At 39.8% G+C, this 20,499-nt stretch overlaps 1 protein-coding gene across 5 annotated transcripts in view; it reads left to right on the top strand.

Annotated features, from left to right (window-relative positions):
- Nucleotides 1–5,855: 5,855 nt before the first annotated feature.
- Nucleotides 5,856–20,499, top strand: part of BAHCC1 (BAH domain and coiled-coil containing 1) — a 108,434-nt gene continuing 93,790 nt past the window's right edge. For 4 of the 5 annotated variants that reach the window (XM_075216887.1, XM_075216885.1, XM_075216886.1 and 1 more), the window contains exon 1: nt 19,393–19,511. The gene's annotated coding sequence lies outside the window, so the exon portion shown is untranslated. Of the gene's footprint in view, nt 6,476–19,392; nt 19,512–20,499 lie in introns of those variants that run through there. The other variant, XM_075216884.1, reaches the window with a different exon arrangement.

The following is a 20,499-nucleotide window of genomic DNA, read 5'->3' as shown; positions in this document are numbered from 1 at the left end:
TTTCATGATACCGAATTGCACAGTACTGTAGCGTAGATCCTAAGCATGGAAGGGTCCCCGGATATTGGGATGACACCAGAAAGTGGCAACCTGAGATGCAGCAGTAGGGCTGGAGTATGAGGTGCACCGTGGCAAGAAAACTAGGGCAACAATGAACGGGTACGGCATTACAACATGTTTTTCAAGTAAGTAACCGCACACCACCAGTACCAGAGGGGTTTCACCTAGCAGAAACAGAGGCACGGAGTCTAATGAACCCCAGGTATTCACCAGGGGCCCGGCAAAGAGAATTGGGCTTGGCCACTGGTGTGTCCACTGGTAGTGGACCTCTGTTCTGCCCCCAAGATGTGACAAGCTGGTGCCAGAATGGTAAGAAGAAGACAGGTCAACTAGTCGTGGTCTGGTACACAGTCAGACTGCAAATCGCCAAAAACAGAAGACAGTAGTAGAGCTGGGACAAGAAGGCCCAGGAATAAGCAAGGAACCAGTAGTACTACAGAATCTTAAGCCGAAGAGGAATATCAATATTCCAGGTTTGATACACAAGGATCAGCCACAAGGAGTCACAGGGAATCCTGAAGCATAGGTACAAAATGAACCTAATATGCTGGCACTGAACTGTGCACAGAGCACTGCTATATTGGCTCTGATCAGTTCAAAACTGTCAGGCTTGTGACATTGGTGGTCACATGACCCCATGTTCAAATTCCCTATTCCCCCATGCAATGCGCTGCTATAGGAGAGTGAGGCAGCAGCGGGGTGAGGAAGCACAGAATCCACATGCCAGGACCAGCGAGGAAGAGGATGGTGGGAACACACCAGACACCAAGCCAGAGGAGGGCCCAGATGAGGCTCCCCATCCTCTCCAAAAACTTGGCATCCAGTGCTATCGGTCATTGGTGCCTCTATGAAAAAGCCACTAATAACTAAGAACACAAGACATACAGTCAAAATGTAATTTCATGTAGAGATAGTTGTATGCAGTAAAATTATTGAATGTGACACCGTACTAGAGAAAACATAAGAGAGGTTTAAGATGTTTAGATACCTTTTTAAAGCAGAACCTGTGGTTGAACTGGGGGTGCATACAGTGGTATGCCATACCGCCAATCCTCCTATTCCTATTCTCAAATTCCTTTCACTTACATTTTCCATTACTTTTCCATACAGCCACTTCTATATTCCCACTTTGACCACTGAGCAGAACCTTAAGTAGAAGACAAGTTCAATCTAGCAAAATATAAAATATTAGTTTGGGTTATAAATCTTTTGTCAATTTGGTGGCAAGGAAAACATATTTATTTCCTTCATTTCAGGCTATTTGTCAAATGTGTGTAGGAAAAAGAGGTATTCCTAAGTCCATATGAACAGAATGGAGCAAGGGTTTATTTTTCACCCTCACTTGAGATCACTGAGTTGTTTATTATTATACAAATATTATATATAATATGATTATTATTATTCATCTCCTGGTTTTCCATGGATACCCTACTTTCAAATGTTCAAGAATAGATTAATTCATTGGAGTGTTTACAGCAGCGTAAAGTATTCAGGAGTTGAATTTGCAGATCTTGTGGGAGGCAGTGAACTGTCCACTTGTGAGCTCAGGGTTGGATGTGATAGGGACTGTGTAATGATGTGAGGAAGGGAATGGAGGCAAGCAGGAAGCTACAGACTGAGGGTTAGTTAGTAGAAGGAGCAGGGTCCCCCGCAGTGCAAAATGTTTCATGAGATAATTGTGCTCATCTTGTGTGAAGCAGTGATCTGTCCAGTTGTGTGATTATGTTATTGAGGACTGGGCCTCATGTGACATTGGCTGTGTCATGGTGTGTGGAGTGGAAAAGGAAGCAAACAGGAAGCCACTGATTATGTGTGAGATAGTAAAAGAAGCAGGGTCATCCAACACACTGATGTGAGACACACAGTGATTTTTTCACATTCATGCCTGTAGTAGAGAAATTTTATTACAAGGTCCATTAGGTGTGGACTGGTGTACCTAAATAATTTAGGTGTGTGTAATATATATACAGTTGATATAAAACTCTACACACTTATTGAAATTGCAGGTGTTTGTGATGTGAAGCCTAAAATCAAGAGAAATCACGTCAGACATTTTTCCACCTTTAATGTACCTTGTAACCAACAAAACTGAAGTGAAAACAAATAGACAATTTGTAAGAAAAATAAGTGAAAATAAAAAGTCTACAATACCCTGGTTGCATAACTGTGCTCACCCCTAAACTACTTTTTTGTGGAAGCATCATCATCATCATTTATTTATATAGCGCCACTAATTCCACAGCGCTGTACAGAGAACACACACAGACAGAGAGGCTAGGGAAGCAACGTTTGTTTTTATTATAGCAGTGAGTCTTTTTGAACAAGACTCTATCAACATTGTACATCTGGACTTTGCAATTCTATTCCACTCTTCGCTGCAAAAAAGTCCAAGGTCCATCAAACTATACAGAGCCATCTTTAAGTCATTCCAGAGATTTTCAATGGCATTGACGTCTGGGTTCTAATTGGGCCATTCCAAGTCTGTGCTAGTTTGAAATTTGAGTTTTATGGACTAAAACTCTGACATCTCCAAAGGCTCTATAAAGTCCTCTTCCCACTTAAGTTTTTGGTATTCCTAGCAGGGGCGCACGCACCCCACCCAACAAAAAAAAAAAAATGCGCGGGCATATGCGCTGCAGCTCCGTTTCGGCAGCACTGTACTATACAGCAGCCGCGGTGCTGTCAAAGTAGCTTCCGCTGCGGTGCTGTATACAATATAGCACCGCCGAGGACGCTTCTTTGACAGCGCCGCTACTGCTATATAGTACAGTGCCACTATATGGGGCACTTCGTTAGAGGAGGGAAGGGGTTTCTGGAGACCCAGAAACCCCCCCTGCGTGCACCCCTGCCTAGATGAGCAGGGTAATTTTTTCAGTTGTACTGACTGATAAAAATGGCAAATTTGCAAGAAATGATAAAAGTGGCAACTTTTAAGTCCAATTGTCATTTGTAAATCCTTAAAAGAGGGGAAATGTTGGAGAAGTGCAACATCGTAATTTAGAAATATAGTGTCTGATTCATTAAGGAGAGTAAAGCAAAAAAATGAGTAACTTTGCACCTTGGCAAAACGATGTTGTATTGGAGGGGGAGGTAAATTTAAAATGTGGGGACAGATTTAAAGTTGGGTTAGAGCATGTCCTAGATCAACTTTAATTTTCAGTGTAAAAATAAAGTTAGCAAGTATTTGTGTGCTACATGAAAAAGCAACCAGTATTTAACTTGTATACAAAATAATAAACTAATATGCACGTCTTGCATTGTAACATGGTTTGTCCAGGAGAAAACTTACTACTTTTTTTGCCTTACTTTCCTTAATGAATCAGGACCATAATGTTTACATTAGTGTAGGTGGAAATGACAGTCAGATTCAGGCACAGGAGAAATTTGGTCACTGTGTTAAAATGCACATGTTGTTCATACAACACTTGATTATAATAACTTACTGACAAAGATGTAAGCAACAGGGGTAAGTAAATAGAGTAGTATGGTGGAAAAGTACAGGGGATTACCATGGGAGAGGCATTTTGGTATTGGAGGAAGGCAGGGGCGGATCTAGAATTTTATTTTACGGGGGGTGTGGGTGATTTAGTCCCCATCCCCTTCTGACAGGCCCGTTCGGTAGAGACAAGCAGGGAGAGTGTGCTGCCCAGCCACTCTGATTGTGTTTTAAACGCAATAGCCCCGATCGCCCCCCTGGATCCACCACTGGAGGAGGGCAGGGCCATCTTAACAACATTATGGGCCCCCGGGCAAAGCAGTACACCAGGGCCCCTAGATATAGATATAGATATATAGATGTATACATATACAGATATAGATATAGATATAGATATATAGTAAAAGAGATAGATAGATGTACTTGCTCAGTGACCCTTGTAGGTTTTTTTTGCAGGTTTTTTTCTTTTGCAGGATTATTTATTCTCATTAAGAGCCATGCCTATGGGGCCCCCTTGCCCGTAGGGCCCCCGGGCAGCTGCCCATCATGCCCAATGGAAAAGATGGCCCTGGAGGAGGGGGAGGGGAACAAATTGCTTGGCACCCTATAGTGTCTTAATCCAGCTCTGGTGCTATTCAGGGGCAGAACTTTGTATAAAGTGGGGGGAGGACAATGCCAAGCCCCTTTCACTCAGCTAGTCATATAACAAAGGTCATCCTTCCCACCTCGGCCTAAATCATGTTCCTGATCAACCTTCCTGCCTTGGCCAGTCACATGACTTGACTCACCTAACACTCAAAGGGTATTTCAGAGCAAAATGCTCTGGGACTGAGTCATTAAGGAGAGCAATGCATAATAAAGGAGTAACTTTAGAACTATGCACCTTGGCAAAACGATGTTGCATTGGCGGGGGAGGTAAATTTAAAATGTGGGGACAGGTTGATAGTTGGTATAGGGCATGTCCTAGATCAACTTTAAATTTCAGTGTAAAAAAAAAGCTATCAATTATTTGTATGCTACATTAAAAAACAGCCAGTACTTAACTTATGTGCAAAATAATAAATTATTTTGCACCCCTTGCATTGTAACATGGTTTGTCCATGAGAAAACTTAGTGCTTTGTTTTGCTTTGCCCTCCTTAATAATTCAGGCCCTATGGTGCTAGGTACAAATAGCAGTGCTGGAGGGGACCCCAGTCACTCCCTGGATCTGCCACTGGTATCGCCAGTGGATCAATCACCAGAAATCTACAGCATTTTAGCAGCATTTTTCTGTTCCATCCAGAATGCAATAAAATGTTTTTATAACCCTTGTGTGAATGAGTAGACTGTGCCCAAGCTTCTTTAATAAAATGACCATAATGCATATCTGTTTTATATACAAAAAGGCATATTCAATAATATGCTGCAAATAACAGAAATGTGCTGTAACCCTTTGAAACTACTCATATATTAGCTTTCATTAGTTTAATTTACATAAGGGTCATCAAACCTGAAATCTGACTGGTTGCTTCCGGTTATGACATGTCTGCTATTGTACCATATTTTAAAAAGTCCTTAATGGAGATTTGTCTTATTTAATAGAGGTAGCAAATGGTAATTCTTATTATCATTATTATTACTTATTTATATAGTATAGCGTCCATCATATTACGCAGCACTGTACAGAGAATACCTACTTTTTCACATCAATCCCTGCCCCAATTTAAATTATCTACCACAGAAACACACACACACACACACACACACACACATACAAACACACTAGGGTACACTAGTACTAATAATCACTCTTCCAATTAAATGTAGCTGTAAACTAAATCAATGTGTGAATATTTTGCTTTATTACACTGAAGTGCTACATCTGTGTTATATGCACTTAAGGAATTTAAAATGTCTACAGATTCTCCTTACAGTAGGGACCCTGGTATGTTTATCTCTCTTCCTCAATACAAATAATTCCCTAGCTAACAAACCGGTTTAGTGTGAGGGCGGAGCTTGGGAGGCCACGCCCTAGGGCGGTGCCTGGCAGGCATGATGGACAATAGCGGCCTCGGGAGCTTGGAAGGGAATAGTGCGCGGCTTCTTTAAGAAAAGTCTCTGCCTCAGGGCACAGCGCACCGGAGAACGGCAACGATCTGATGACCCCCGGGGGATGTGATCCGATACATGGTGGCTGCCATGTTCACAAGACGCTCCTGTTTCCCGAGGCATTGCGGGGCATGAGCTCCGGGACTGGCCTGGCGAGAGGGTGGGGAGAGGGCTGGCATTGCACCATGGGGTGGGTGGGGGGTTGGAGGGGCATGCATGCTTTCTCTATGGACTTAATGCTGTCTCTTTAGCCAAGGTAAGTGCATATAACCCAATAAAGACTTGGATGTCAGTGCACAGTTGTGTGTGTGTATGTAATGGTGGGAGAGAGGTACAGGGGGGGAGAACCCTTTCTATACCAGAGTGGCATAACTACCCCACTGCCTGGGCAGCCCGGCATGTGAAGAGTTAAAGGCCAGGGAAAGAAAACAACATTTAAATGCCTGGATGGGGGGGAAAGAGATTAAATTTCGCTTCTCTCTCATCAATTTTCTGTTTAATGTCACTGGGACTCCATTGTGGGAGAGGAGATACGTCACACAGCCATAAATTTGTGATTATACAGCTACCAGCAGCCTCTGCTCTAATTGAATGGATTTACTCCATGCAGGCAGGTAGAGAGAGACCCCTGAGCTTAAGACACCAACAAAAAAAAATACAAATCTCAAATAAAATAATACCAGAGCACAAAGGATCTGTACAGTGACCACGCAGCAATCAAGGCCAACTTCCCCTTTCTGGTAACAACAATAAAAGCGGCTGAGGAATCTGGCAGATCAGGAACCGTTCCCCCACCCTGTTGTACAGATCTGTGTTTCTCAAGCCTTCCCCCCCTGCTTCATTTTTTTTCTTGGATTGCTAGAAATGAGTCAAGACAACACACTTTGTAGGTAGGTGATTGTAATTTTTTAATTATTATTTCATATCTATATATTTATTGCTATATAGTCGTTTTGTCTGCTACCATACACAGTTTAAATCGTAATAAACACTTCACCAATTTGCAAAATATTTTTTTTTAACTAGTCAAATTCTAAAGAGCGACGGATTGTCTAAGTATGAGCAATTCGTTGCACTTTTTAATGTGTGGTAAAAAGGAAGATATTTCATATTGATAAAATTATTTTATATATTTTTGGGAGAGAAAGGTAGAATAACAGTAGAATCATGCAGTGAAAAAAGTAGGATCACATCACACTTCTACATATGTCTGAAATTAGAAATCAATCCATCGTGTGTGTGATTGAGATGATGAGATATATATATATATATATATATATATATATATATATATATATATATGATAGATAGTAAATTAAAAATTTCAACTGCTAATTTTAAATATGCTTGGCAATGTTTTATTTTGTTAATATACATATTAGTATGTTGCTCCCGAGTTTTATAAACAAGCAGTGACTGATTTCGCAACGTGTATTTAATATTAATTCAAGAAGGAAGAGAAGCAATGACGTTTCGTTCAGGAAACGCTCTTTTTAGCTTTTTTTCACTCGCTAGCATTTTACATTTAAGTAGAAACAATTAATCAGGACAATAAATTAGCTCATTTTATTTTTTCCCCCTAGTTTACATTGATCCTCTCCATATATATCCAAAGCAGAATTATACTGCTTTGGCTGAAAATAAAATAGATTTTTATTTAATGATTTTTAATTAAACTCATCGACTTTTCACTTTATAATGAAGTCAGGTGAAGGGAAGGCGAAATCGTGTTGTTTTCTAGTAAAATTTAGTTTTTCTAATTTTCTTAGGAGCTTCTAAAAATACATATCTGTACTATTTTAATAGGATAAGCCTCCTTTTATAGAATACGCTAACGTTTGTTACATTTATATTTGAACCTTTTAACAGCCAGCTGTTAAACTGATTCTTTTTATTCTACTTTATTGATAAATAATGGTGTCTACTAGTTGCTACAAAAGTCAATATACGACGATGGAATTAATTAGAGAACCCGGGTTCGGAAAATAAAATATTAACCTAAATAATTCAATTCCAATTATTTTTACTTTGGAATGTTTTCCATTATTAAAATGTAACAAAAATATAGTTTGATTTCAGGAAATGTGTAGTACTCTAGAAATCGTTGTGATTTACTTTCGGTTTGATAGCATTTTTAATACTGTTTTTTTTTTTTCCTTTTTAACATAGAATAGAAAATTGTATAAATTGTAATTTAGATATTAAATTGCTAGTATATTAAAAGCATAATTTTTTTTATACCTTCTTAATTGACTAATATACCTTTCGATAAAATAAATGTAGATATTTAGCGTAAGGGCTCATCAGAAGGGCGGAATGAGCAGGGAAAACAAATCCGGGTGTTCGCCCTGTTTTCCAGCCTGCGGGGAGTCCACACTGAAGTCTTTGTTTCCCCTCCGATAATTGTATATCTTGATTTGGAAGCAAACTTTCAGTCAAAAGGACCAGATAAAAGCGTTGTTTTTTTTAATCAGGAAATCGGCTTTATGTGTGTTGATACCACAAACAGAGACAGAGACCGCAGCTTTTCAATGTGGATGAGTTTCTAAACCAGATTAGTGTTACCCGGGGTCGGTCTGAGATTAAAATATTCACACATGTGAAATATTAAAGAAAGGCTAAAATATTCCTGATGTCTGCGCCGACTGAATACACATAACGACGCATCATTGTATCCATCAGGAGGTGAAATTAAAGTACATTGTCACATTTGTTAGCAAAACACATTCTGCTTTAAAAATAGGGTTGAGCGTCATTCTATTTATTGCCCATGTCTGAGTGTATTTTTGCCCCTGACCTGTGTGCCAAAAGACGAATTATTTTACACAGAAACGCCTTTATTTGTAAAGCTGTCTATGTGGACACCAATCATGTGTAGCCGGGAGATTTTTTTAATATATTTTATTTTCATTACAATTTTGAGACTAAATAATTTATGTTTTAAAACATTTTTTCAAAAGCTTTTTTTTAGTGTTTGAGGTATGACATCGCTTTGCAATCATAGTGCAGGTTTCCTACAATAGAGGATCGCTGAACTGGAAGGACACAGAAGTGGGGTTTGGGGTCCCTGGAAGCTGCAGCTAAGGGTGTGCGCAGTCTTTTCCCTCTTACTCTCTCCCCTTGGGCTCATTCTTGGGCGCCTCTCGTTCATACAGGACAGTCTCATGCTACAGCTCCAGCACGACTAGAAATAGGAGAATTTCCAGCCTGCAAACCCATCTGGGCAGCCCATCCATCACCTAGCTGTCCGTGATTCCAAACATCAGCTGCACTCAATAGCATTGATCTGCCCAAAGTCCGTGTTTGCATTGATAATTAATAACTAACAAGACTGGGCTGTAATAAACCCTCTCTGGATAGACACATGCAGCGCATCGTCCCATCCCCTCCCCCATGGCTCTGGACTGATCTTATCTGGGCCTCTGTAGGGACAAAAGGCTCCCTGTCATGGATCTGTGATGAGGCAAGTCCGAGGGTCATACCGATTATAGATTTCAGCACGAAGGGGTTAACGTGAATGCTTAAACACTTCGTAATTGCTGGAAGAAGGGGACTGATATTAAACACATTAATATCACAGTTTACCTATATCTGATCTAAATGTGTGTACAAATAAACAAATTATGTATATATATAGATTATATATATATATATATATATATATATATATATAATGTGTGTGTGTGTGTTTATAATTGGCAAACATTTTAAGCAGTGGAGGAGGATGTATTTTTGTTCTCCCTCCCCTCCATACATACTCTTATCCTGTTTTATCTCTGCCTTTTTACAATTTGCCACCGGATCTAGCGCAGTCCCGCATCCCTTGTTCAGGCAGCCTGTAATGATCACTCAGAGCTGCGTTTGCAAATACTATGAATATTTGGGTGTGTGAAGCAGCCTCTGCTGTCTGCTGTCTCACATCACTGCCACTAATTACCTGTTTATCACAACATGCTCCCTCTGACATGCAACAACTCGCTTCATGGAACCGTTTTCCCAAATCTTTGCCTGTATCGGGAAGTCTTTCGTATGGGGGGGATGTGGCAGGTGGGGATGACAGATTGCGATGCAGTATGGTTTATTCGGGTGGGGGGACTCTACAACTGTGTTATGGCTACTGAACGTGTGTCCAGGCCCTGCTATACTTATAGTCCCCTTTCTCAGATCTACGGCACTGTGACTTCTATTGTCTTTTCCTTACAGTAAATCAATTACCTGGTGAATGGTGTTATTACTGGCCGTATTAATTGCAATGTTAATAATTTCCATATCGGCATATATGGAAGTAGATTTAATTCAAAACAGATGGGAGGCCCTTCTATGACCACCTCAAACAGCCAAGCGCGCTGTACTGAGATATGTGTGAACAAACTGCTTATATTTAGCTACAAATTAGGACCTACATTTAACAAGGAATTAAATAATCTGTGCTGATGGGAAGGAACATTTCAGATCAGCGTCACTGAAAGCGCAAGAAAGCCTTCATTCTGCTGCAAAGATCTGGTCCCAACTTGACTTGCAATTTCTCTTCCATAAAATAAACTTGATATAATGGTTATATATTATACTTTCATAAATTGCATAGTATTTGCTACTTTTAATTTCTTAGTAATAATAATGACATGAGAATCTACATAATGTCAGATGAATAGATATGTATGCTGCGTGTGTGTGTGTGTGTGTGTGTGTGTAAACGTAAATACAGATTAGTGACTTGCGATATATATATATATTTGCATTTATGCAGCGCAGTGAAAAATCGCAGGCAATGCAACATGAAATACAAAACAACAGAACAAGTAGAAGATGTCCCACTTATATTTTGTTCCCAATTTCTTCAGCAAGTCGGAAATGTATTTATTGTTTTATTCCAAGACTCATTTACAATGTAAACCTGTCTAGACTGACAGCAGAAGAGAAGGAACGCTTTATTTTACAAGTGAACCAGCGGAGAATGGCTCTGATGCTGAATTCCAGCCGGGGAATACAGAATTCACAGCACTTGGTATGCAGCGCTGGGTTGAGGGTCAGTGGGACTGAGGACCCAAACTATACATATTTCCCCCCTATAGTATTCAATATATATTAAACTAATTGACTTTTGTACATTTGGGTACATTTCAGCATATTCAATCTATAGAAGGAAATACTGTTCTCGCGTGGCAGGCTGGTAAAGGGACTGAGGTGCTTAGGAAGCTCCCCTGTAATATCTCATTGCTCAGCTATAGGAAATAGGGGTGGGGTGCATGTATTATATAAGCATCACTTCCGAACTTCACATACTTATTTCCAGTCTCAAGTGGCCTTGATGTGGGTAAATAAACAAGTATAATCTGCATTCACACTAAGATTACAAAAGACTGGCAGTTAATTATATCAGGAATCGTATAAATCAGGAATATCCATTGTTGGATCAATGACTGCGCATACTGTACGTGCAGGATCTACTTTATATTAAGTGCTGATGATCGTCACCCTTTGTAACCGAAACGTTGTTCCCCATACATTTTTCCCACTTCATTTGATTTTATGTATCATGGAAGTCAGTCATTAAATAGCTCTGTCAATTTTTTTCTCAGCTTTGCTCGGATGTTAAAAACCATCCCAGTGACACTATGTATAAGTGCCTGGGGGAGGTGAACACACTGAATGGGGACAATGGGCGGTTTAGGTGTCTGTCCTGTATAATGTAACAATACACTCCTGCCCATTGCCCCAGTGATAGGTTTTATCTACATGGAAAGCTGCCTCTTTACAAGGAGAGGAAACCGGGGAGTTGTGGCTAGCAAAGAGTCGCCCGACACTTTCCCGTTTAAAAAGCTGATTCAGCGCTTGTATTTTGTCGCTCCTCTCTAGTTTCCTTATTTTGAGAATAGTCATTTTGCATTAAGTTGTATCATGTGTGTTTCACTATATCTGGTAGATGACTGTATTATGTGACCTGTCCCTGACTGGAATCACTTTGTGATAGGAACACTAAAGGATCACAGTCTAATTAATGGAAAGCGTGGTGTATTTTAAATTAAAGCTTGTGTATTTATAAGGGATAATGCAAATCTGTCCCCGCAGTGTTCAGTGACCTGTTTTAAATAAACATTCTTATTTTACAAACAAAACATTTTCTATATAGTATATTATAGTATTAAAGTATATACTACTAAATAAAAAGGTGTGTGTATATATAATAGTTATTTTTATATAGGGGCTTACTGGAAGGGTTATAGAGTAAGTTAGATACCTGGACCCCTGTAAATATATCTACAATGCTTATTACGCAGTTATTTATTTCGTTGGATAAATGTACTTTTGTGTTAAACGTATTTATTTCTTGCAGATGACAAGGCATTACATGACAATATTTTAATAGATATCTCTAGAGGGGGATGGGTTAGAGAAGATCGTGACTTTAAATGACTGTGTGCCCACATGTTCACACAGGATGTGTTTTGCTGTGCTAAGCAAAAATAAAATATTATTGTTTTTCCAGGCTCTGGACTACAAACAATATCTTAGTAAGCTGTCTCCTGTATAGATATATCTCCCGCAACTACCAAACGCACTAATAATTCAGTCAAAGTCGGTTACATTATATGATTAAAATAATCATGAGCATACTTATAAATACTTGTTATTCACACCAGTCAGGAACTGATGACCGTATTTCAATGGGATTGGTCCAAGCCTGTCCTAAATACTTCTTGGGGGCAAAGTCTGCTGGAAAAAAAAGATCTGCAATGTAAATTAGGCTTTAAGCACAGATTTACGCAGCTGTTTTAATAGTAACATTCTTGCGCCTATAGATCCCTACATATTACCGATACACCTGGTAACATTAAATACGAGTTTGACTATATATCCCTACATATTACCGATACGTCTGATAACATTAAGACGTAATTTAGGCAGCAAAAATAACAGAATTGCTGTACTAGGGTGAAAATGTTCATTATCCCTGACGATCTCTAATATGACTGGGAATAAAATGAAGATATGTTAATAAATAAATGTTCAGTGGAGATAAAACACCAAAATGACCACTATTCCATAAAGACAAAATCCATAATGTACAGTATGTATAGGTCTCTATTGTCTCCTGAGGGCGCATTGATGGATGGCAGACATAAGGCACTTGTTGGGTTGGTCTTGCGCAAAGCCCTTTTCCTCTGAGGTAAGCTAAACGCGCAATAATGAAGGGTTAAAGTGGAGATGTGCTAGTCACTGCACTGCAACTTGTGAGATTATTCCTCCCCATTATAATACTTCGTCTCTCTGGAGAGAGACATACTCCAGCAAACCTCAAATCCTGACAAAAAATACCTAATGCATTGAATTTGCCAGCATTTTCACGGGGTCTCCCTGCGCATCCATTTAATGCCAAATCACACTTCAGGTTTGAAGCAGGGTATCCCCAGGGCCGCTTTAACTGGAAGGAGGGGTTTATATAATTTATACTCCATTTGATGTATTTAACATCTGTATTCGGATTCTACCTCCCTCTGCTAGTGATAACATACTAATACCCCAGAAGTATGGGAGACCCCAAAATTGGGTAAGTCACCTCATTTAGCTTTGAGGTTTTACGACAATGCGTGTGTGCAGAAGTACATCATATTTAACCTTACACAAGTACAACATAGGTGTTTTTATATATAGACTTATATGGCGAGGCGCAGTTAGGGTTGGAGAGAGTGCGCAGATGTGCTTTGAAACGATGTCCAGGTGTTTGTATGAATATGCAATGTGACTTTTCATGGCAATTCCTTGAATGCTTTTTCTCGGGAGCACTCCGTCTGATGGTAGTGTCAACGATGCCATCTGAAGCTGAAAAGTGTGTCATGAGTTCTGGCAACTTTTCTAGTCTCATTCACTATATAGTAAATTTGCTATAATCGCAATCATGGGTGACACCCGTTTCCACACAATATTCTTGGTGTATCTATAAAAAAATAACAATTAGGGTTACACAGATTACCTACCTACCTAAATAACTGACTACAACACAACATATGTACCCAAAAACAATATGGAGAATCAAAACCATACGAGAAAATTGGGCAATGCGCAGACAAGGTTACACTAAAACAGTAAACATGTGTGGTGTAGCACCCTAAATATTTTCATAACCTATGTTTTTTCAGATGCTATATTTGTCTTGGAAGGTTCATTATAATCATATAATCGTGTCCATGTTATGGAGGGGTTAAATGGAAAAGATTACTGCCCCGGGTAGAATGACTCCACAGAAGAAGGTGCTGGGCTGGTCTGCTCAGCTGAGGAGGGTAAATATTTACTCAAAGCAGCTTTATCTGTTGTGTGAGTGGAAGGGAAGTGTTACATGCCAGCACAATATATACTTATTATATCTGGAGTCAGCACAATCCAACAGGAATGGTGACTTTACCATGGATAATGTAGTGTGGTGGACACCAGAATTTCTGTGCAGTCAGGAAACGGCTTGGACAGATGGGCACAATGGTATGGGAGGCTCCCTCTTCATACATCATGGAACTTATTATATACTATAAGAGTCCAGCACTTATAGATGCAAAATACCCGGATGTTATTATATCATTTGTAGGGAGCAATGTCACCAAAGAGATCTCAGGGGTAATCAATGAAAATGAAGCAATTGATCCATGGTTTAGTTGAATGTCATTCGGCAACTGTATCCATAGTCCCCCTGTAATCATTCCTCCATAACAAGTACTATTCGTTTCATCAAACCTGTCCAGTTGTTGCTGCTGATATTTTTGAGGAACACAGTCTTCCTAGTCCATTTTATTTTCATTAAACTCATTCTGTACAGCCGTGGAAATGAAAACGACTTACTTACTTCGTACATTTATAACTTAACCTGGACTCAGCTGAGACAGGTCTAGTGTGTGGGAAATTGCTATGAATGCTGAGTAAATAAAATATACCTCCACAGACATATATATATATATATATATATATATATATATATATATATATATATATATACACAATCTCCACACAATCTCCACAAATGTTTCATAAATTAGAACAGACCAGCACCAGTTATGAAGAAATCTTGTATTGTAATGAAAAGAGTGTATATAAAATATAAGATAATTATAATGTATTTTTTTTTATTAAAATGCTAAAGATTTTGTCATAACCGGTGCTGCTGTTTTAGTTTATAGAACAATGGTGCCCTGAGTAGTTCTGATTTGAGTGCGCCTCAATTTTTGATTGTGTGTGTGTGTGTGTGTCCGTGTGTGCGCACGGTAGTAGTGAGCAGTGTATAATTATTAGTGATAGTATACTTCGACTCTATTTGAATGGCAGTATTAATATTGGAGACTTCATTATCTGTTTTATAGTGTTATGGAGTGGGTTACTGATATTATATTTTTTATTAGGTCAGTTTTATTTTTTTATCACCATTGAGACACCTCCAGGGCAGGTCTCACTATCTTCTCTAAATTGCACGTTTTCAAGGGGGAAAAAATGCACATAAGTGCATCACACCACCAATGGGCCCACACTGCCTTATATATTACGTATTGTAAACGTGTAAGGTGTTTAAAACTAATTCTCCGATAACTTGGTACTAGGGACAACTGAACATAAATATGAGGGCTTTAAAGGGACGCAATCCCAATGTTCAATTTAATTTAAAGCGTGTTTTGCTCCTCCAGCAAAAAAATGTCCTGGGAGTGAGACCACCGGAGCATATTGCACAGTCATAATTGTGAAGATTCCCAGCCGGAAATTCATTGTAATCCACCCTTCCAAATAGGAATGAATGTATAGGAAAAGCTCTTTTAAACTGTATTTGGCAAATAAATTAAATCGCACAAAGAAAGGAAATGGATGGAATACGTTGATCGTGTTCACGTACTATTTACATCCACCTTATGGGGGGAGATGTTATCTTTTAGGCAGTGATTTGTGGCAATGAATCGCCCAACTGTCCTCCTCTTTATAGGTGACGTGGTCTGTGCATTCCCCTGCCTGTACACAGGGTGCGTGGAAGGGATTATGTTCCTCTCTTCTGTAATCCCTAACTTTACCGAAGTTGTTCACATGCAACTGACTTGGATTTATAATTCCTTTAAAATGTCAGCAGTATTTGTAAATAAATCATATTAACCCCTTGAGAAGATAGACTCCGAGATTTACGACATTTAGTTAAAACACAGGAATAAATAATCTAGGTCAGGCTGTCAATACCTTCAAAAGAATTACTTTTCTGAAACCAAATTTTTTCCCATAATAATTCCCTGTCCTAAACGTTTATATGGTAGCAAATTCAGCAATAGAAGATGGGAGAGAAGGGGATGGTGACCTCTGTTCCACCCAAAAGCAGCATCTTCCTGAAGATTACAGTAACCGTGGGTCAGTTTCTAGAGTCCAGGCATTATGGTTGCCAGTCCAGTCTTATCCAGTACATTTCTTTGTTCTGTGTGTTGTTCTCACTAATCGACTAATATTTGTTTTCTTCTAATGACAGAACTAGATGGCAGATAAATAGGATATTATTTATGTATTCATAACAAATGTTAATTATTGGACATCATCCCTTTAATATAGACATTTCATTCGAGTCCTGTTCTCGTGTCACACATATAAAATGTAGCGTTATTTTTCATTTGAGCCGTGCACCCTCATTGTAAATATGTATGTTCCTTTTATTTATCGCCCCCCTACTTGACAATTAGTAGTAATTTGTATTTTTACGTGTAATGCAAAGCGCGCTTTTACTAAACAGCACATTGTTGTAGTATCTGCGTTTTACCCAGCACCTTTGAGAGTTTGCTACCAGTGACATTTCCTAATTTCAGACACTCCATGTACACATACCTACATGTTATATATACACGCGTGTTTGTGAAATCAAACAAGTCCCGATGGTTCCACATTAAACACCTGTTTTTCCCTTGAAGCGAGTGATATTATGGACTAATCTGTTCATTTTAACGTTGAATTGAGTCCCACAAGAAAACCTCTCGCAGGAACTCGGCAGTGTATATTCAGAACTTGGATGTGTGCAGTATTGTTCAACAATAAACAGGATCTGCGCTTCGTTTTTAGAATGTAGCAAAACATTGTATTAATAATACAATTTTTAATAAAAATACTATTTGCACCGCTGAATGCATTCGCTCAAGCCTAAGGTGAAAAAGAAAATCAACACATTAAACTTTAGAAATCATTTTAGATGTATTGAATGCAAATTTATTTCTGCATCTTGTATAATATTGTTTTATTAATTAATTCATTCTTTTGCTGTTTAGACCTAACCCAGTCATGCTCGAGTCCTTTGTTCCGAGATAGTATCTGAACAGCTGAAATTCATTTTTCTCCCATCAATCATTAAAACAATAAATGAATAAAAAAAACACGTGTTTTAAAACATACTTTATTGAAAGTGCAAAATGTGCATATATCTAAAAGTATACTTTCAGTTACATAATTAGACCCACAAAAGTCATAATTTATTCAAGCAGTTTACAAGGATTGTATACCCCACCCTTCCCAGGAAAAAAAATTAACCCTTGCGTCTCTGGAGTGGCAATGACTAGTCCAGACAATGCTTTCTATAGCTTATTCTACATTTTTGGGGGGAGTAACAATTCACAAATGTATTTATATTCGTGTTCGGGAGAATATTAATTTTACTAGTCTGGAACCAACTCCAACCCAGATTTCACACAGCTCAGTCTCATATCCCATGCTCTCTATAACCTCCAAACAGCACCCCAGGGGGAAACCAATACAAATAATAAACTCCTTCCATATTACCTCCTTTGTGAAGCTTTAGCACGCCGAATACCACTAGGTTTCCACCCTCCATACCTGTGTGAGGCTGCCGGCCACCTCCAGATCGCCTCGTTATTCAGTCTCTGGAAGCAGAAAAGAAAGAGCAGAGATTTCGGCCACACAGTCCTTGCTTTGCAGCTACACGTCTGTAACGAACAAGTCCACTGCACACTTTATTTGGGGGAGGGGATGCAATCCCCCCTTTACTACCCCCACCCCTCCATCCTACCCATTGTAAAGAGCTGTCCCCATGCTTTCTATCCGCACGAGATACACACAACCCCCCCTGCATTATTTTTAGCCTCCTAATAGTAAATGCATCGTTTCCCTTTGAAGCTCTCACACTTTGCTCTCTTCTTGGCTCTGGGGCCATGGGGTCTGCCTATTGAGAGGAGCCTTGAAACCGTCTTCAGCTTATCTCCTTTCATCGAACAGCCGGGGTAGTCTGGAAACCGCGAGGCCCAGTAATTGCTTTTTTCAGGCAGCCCAGTGCGGACTGGCCAACAGCCAATCAGCGCCTTGTTTACAATCGGTGATTGACAGCTGGCTGGCGCCGTGCCAACCAATCCTATACCCCTGGGGGGGAGGGGAAGTAGAGAGTTCAGACTGTAGGTTAACTCTTCATGTGCCAATTACTTTTGGACTTTTTTTTTCACTGGATAAAATCCCATTTTCTAATTGAATAACTGTATTTCCTGACAATCGAACATCATAGCAACACCAAGAACTAAACTCATCGTGGAAATTCCCATCTTTGGGTGTGAAAAATGTTAGTACGGCAATTTGTAAATATTACAGTTTGAGTTGAAAGTGCATCATGCAGAAATATACACAAAATATACCTGCTAGAGAAGGGATAGTGTCAGACAGATTTACACCTAACTTATCAGAAAACCGAGTAGAAGATGGCTTTCTAGATGTAATATTCAATCGACAACAATTCTAAGAATTGACCCCTGAAAACACTTTGATTTTGGGAGAACCTGAATGGAAATAAAGATTGTCTGTCTCTTCCCTGATATTGGTTGGAAATATGATTAAAAATAAATGTTCTAAGGATTATACATGAAAAGTTTTTTTCTCCCAGATGCTATACTAATAAGCAGGGACGCTGCTTTCCCTTATATAATTGAATATTCCAGCTACCCTTCATGACTGGGAATCCCCAGGGTCAGTGATTCCCTAATCCACACTGACACGTATCAATAAACACCTCAGAAGGGTAAAAGAGAAATGTTAATAATTCTCCCTCCTCACACTAATAATCCTAGAGACTAATACCCCTGCAGCATGGTATTTATATGGTAACCCTGGTACTATTGGTATTTATACATACAGTATATAGGTCATCTTAACCCAGACAAGCTGCCTGGGGTCTTCCAGTTGCTGTTGAACTACAAGTTCCAGCAGGCTGAGCAGGGATTTGAAGTTACATGACTGCTGGGACTTGTAGTTCCACAACTGCTGGCAAACCACAGCCTACATCAATCTGTCCATTATCACAGTAAACGATTATACATGTCACGCATTTGACCTCACTCCATCAAATATTGAAACTGCCCTGTGCTGACCCCTCTGCTCTCACAAGACGGGGGTATTTAGGGGCTGCGCGATCCATTAACCCTGTAGTGCCAGCCAGTGTTCCCATGATGCAATGAGTGACACTCATCCATCCTCTCCCCGTCCCTCCCTCACCCCCACATAACCCCTTCCCCTGACCCTTTCCCCTCTGCTCCCTCCCCCCACCTCCTGCACACTCCCCCACACTTGAATTAGGCGCCTTTGTGTTGAGCAGCAGACACGCCCACTCCAGCCCAATGATTGGCACCTCCGTCTTCCCCCTCTCCACCATCTATACTCTTTGATTGGCAGTTACCAGGCCTAACGTTGTCCAATAGCAGCACCTGTTTACGCCAGGAGAGCGGCACGAGTTGCTTCTCCGCCGACCAATGAGAGCAGGCCGGGGCCCGGTTGACTGGCAGCGGCTCATTAGTATGCGGGAGAGGGGGGCTGCTGGAGAGAGAGGGAGGGAGGGCTGCAGAGAGGCTCAGGCCGGAAGCGCCCAGTCCAGTCACTGCATGCAGAGCCCGGGGAGAGCACTGCGCCTAGCCGCCTGCCCCTGCACCCACCGCAGCCACAGTAAGTACCCTGCGCGCCCCGGCTGTCTGCTCTAGCGCATATATATATTATAATAATAATATAACATACCAGGCTTATACAATCTTCTCTGCAAGACACGATCATTTACTGTAACGTATATAATAATAATTATTATTAACCCCCTATATTCTCCATCATATATAATAATTATCCCCCAACCGTCCGCCGCACGGCTCTCGCTGCCGATCGCAAGAAAATACATTTTATTATTGTCTCTGCGCCAGGAATGTATTATTTACCGATCACAGCTTCTATAGATCCCGGGTGGACAGATAGTAAATAAAACAATGCGATCCTACAACTCTTTCCCATTCAGAACTGTGGCTGTAATAAAACAAAATATCCGCTGATGATTGCAGTAATACAGTGCAACAGAAAAGCAGATAATGATCGTTTTTGGTGGATGGAAAATAGACGCAATACTGCGCGCAAATAACACGAGAAAATGCGCGTGTGTCTGATAAATCCCCCGGTGAATATAGGAAGTAAAATTATTTCAGGATCTGTGTTTATGTTGTCGTTTTGTGTAGAGAAGTATACATTTGTTAGATTTGCCAATAATATAGATACAATTGTATCTGGTGAATTCTGGGTTACTCCGAGCAGATCTTGTAATTTTGTGCGTAAATAATAGTATACTGTATTGATGAATGGGGAAGGCAGTATAGGGGCACACGTTGTGTATTTTAAGTTGTTAAAATATTCCATTAGATCAAAGAACAATTCCGCCCCACGTTCTCTGCTCTATTCTACCTTGGTATGTGCGGGTGTTGTATTAACACAGCCATCCCCGATTGTTTCCAAATGTCCGAATTCAATTCCCAGTCTAACATAACACTCTAAGGGAAGCAATTAAGTAATATGACAATAAATAGTTTCATTAGACCACAACTATTCTATGCAATACAAATGGGCTTGTAGGGAGTTTAATTCTAAAAAAAAAAAATAAATGTATGTGTAATATATA

Source organism: Mixophyes fleayi, chromosome 6 (genome assembly GCF_038048845.1).
Source record: "Mixophyes fleayi isolate aMixFle1 chromosome 6, aMixFle1.hap1, whole genome shotgun sequence".
In the NCBI taxonomy this organism is placed as follows: domain Eukaryota; kingdom Metazoa; phylum Chordata; class Amphibia; order Anura; family Limnodynastidae; genus Mixophyes; species Mixophyes fleayi.
This window is presented reverse-complemented; position numbering and strand designations above follow the sequence as displayed.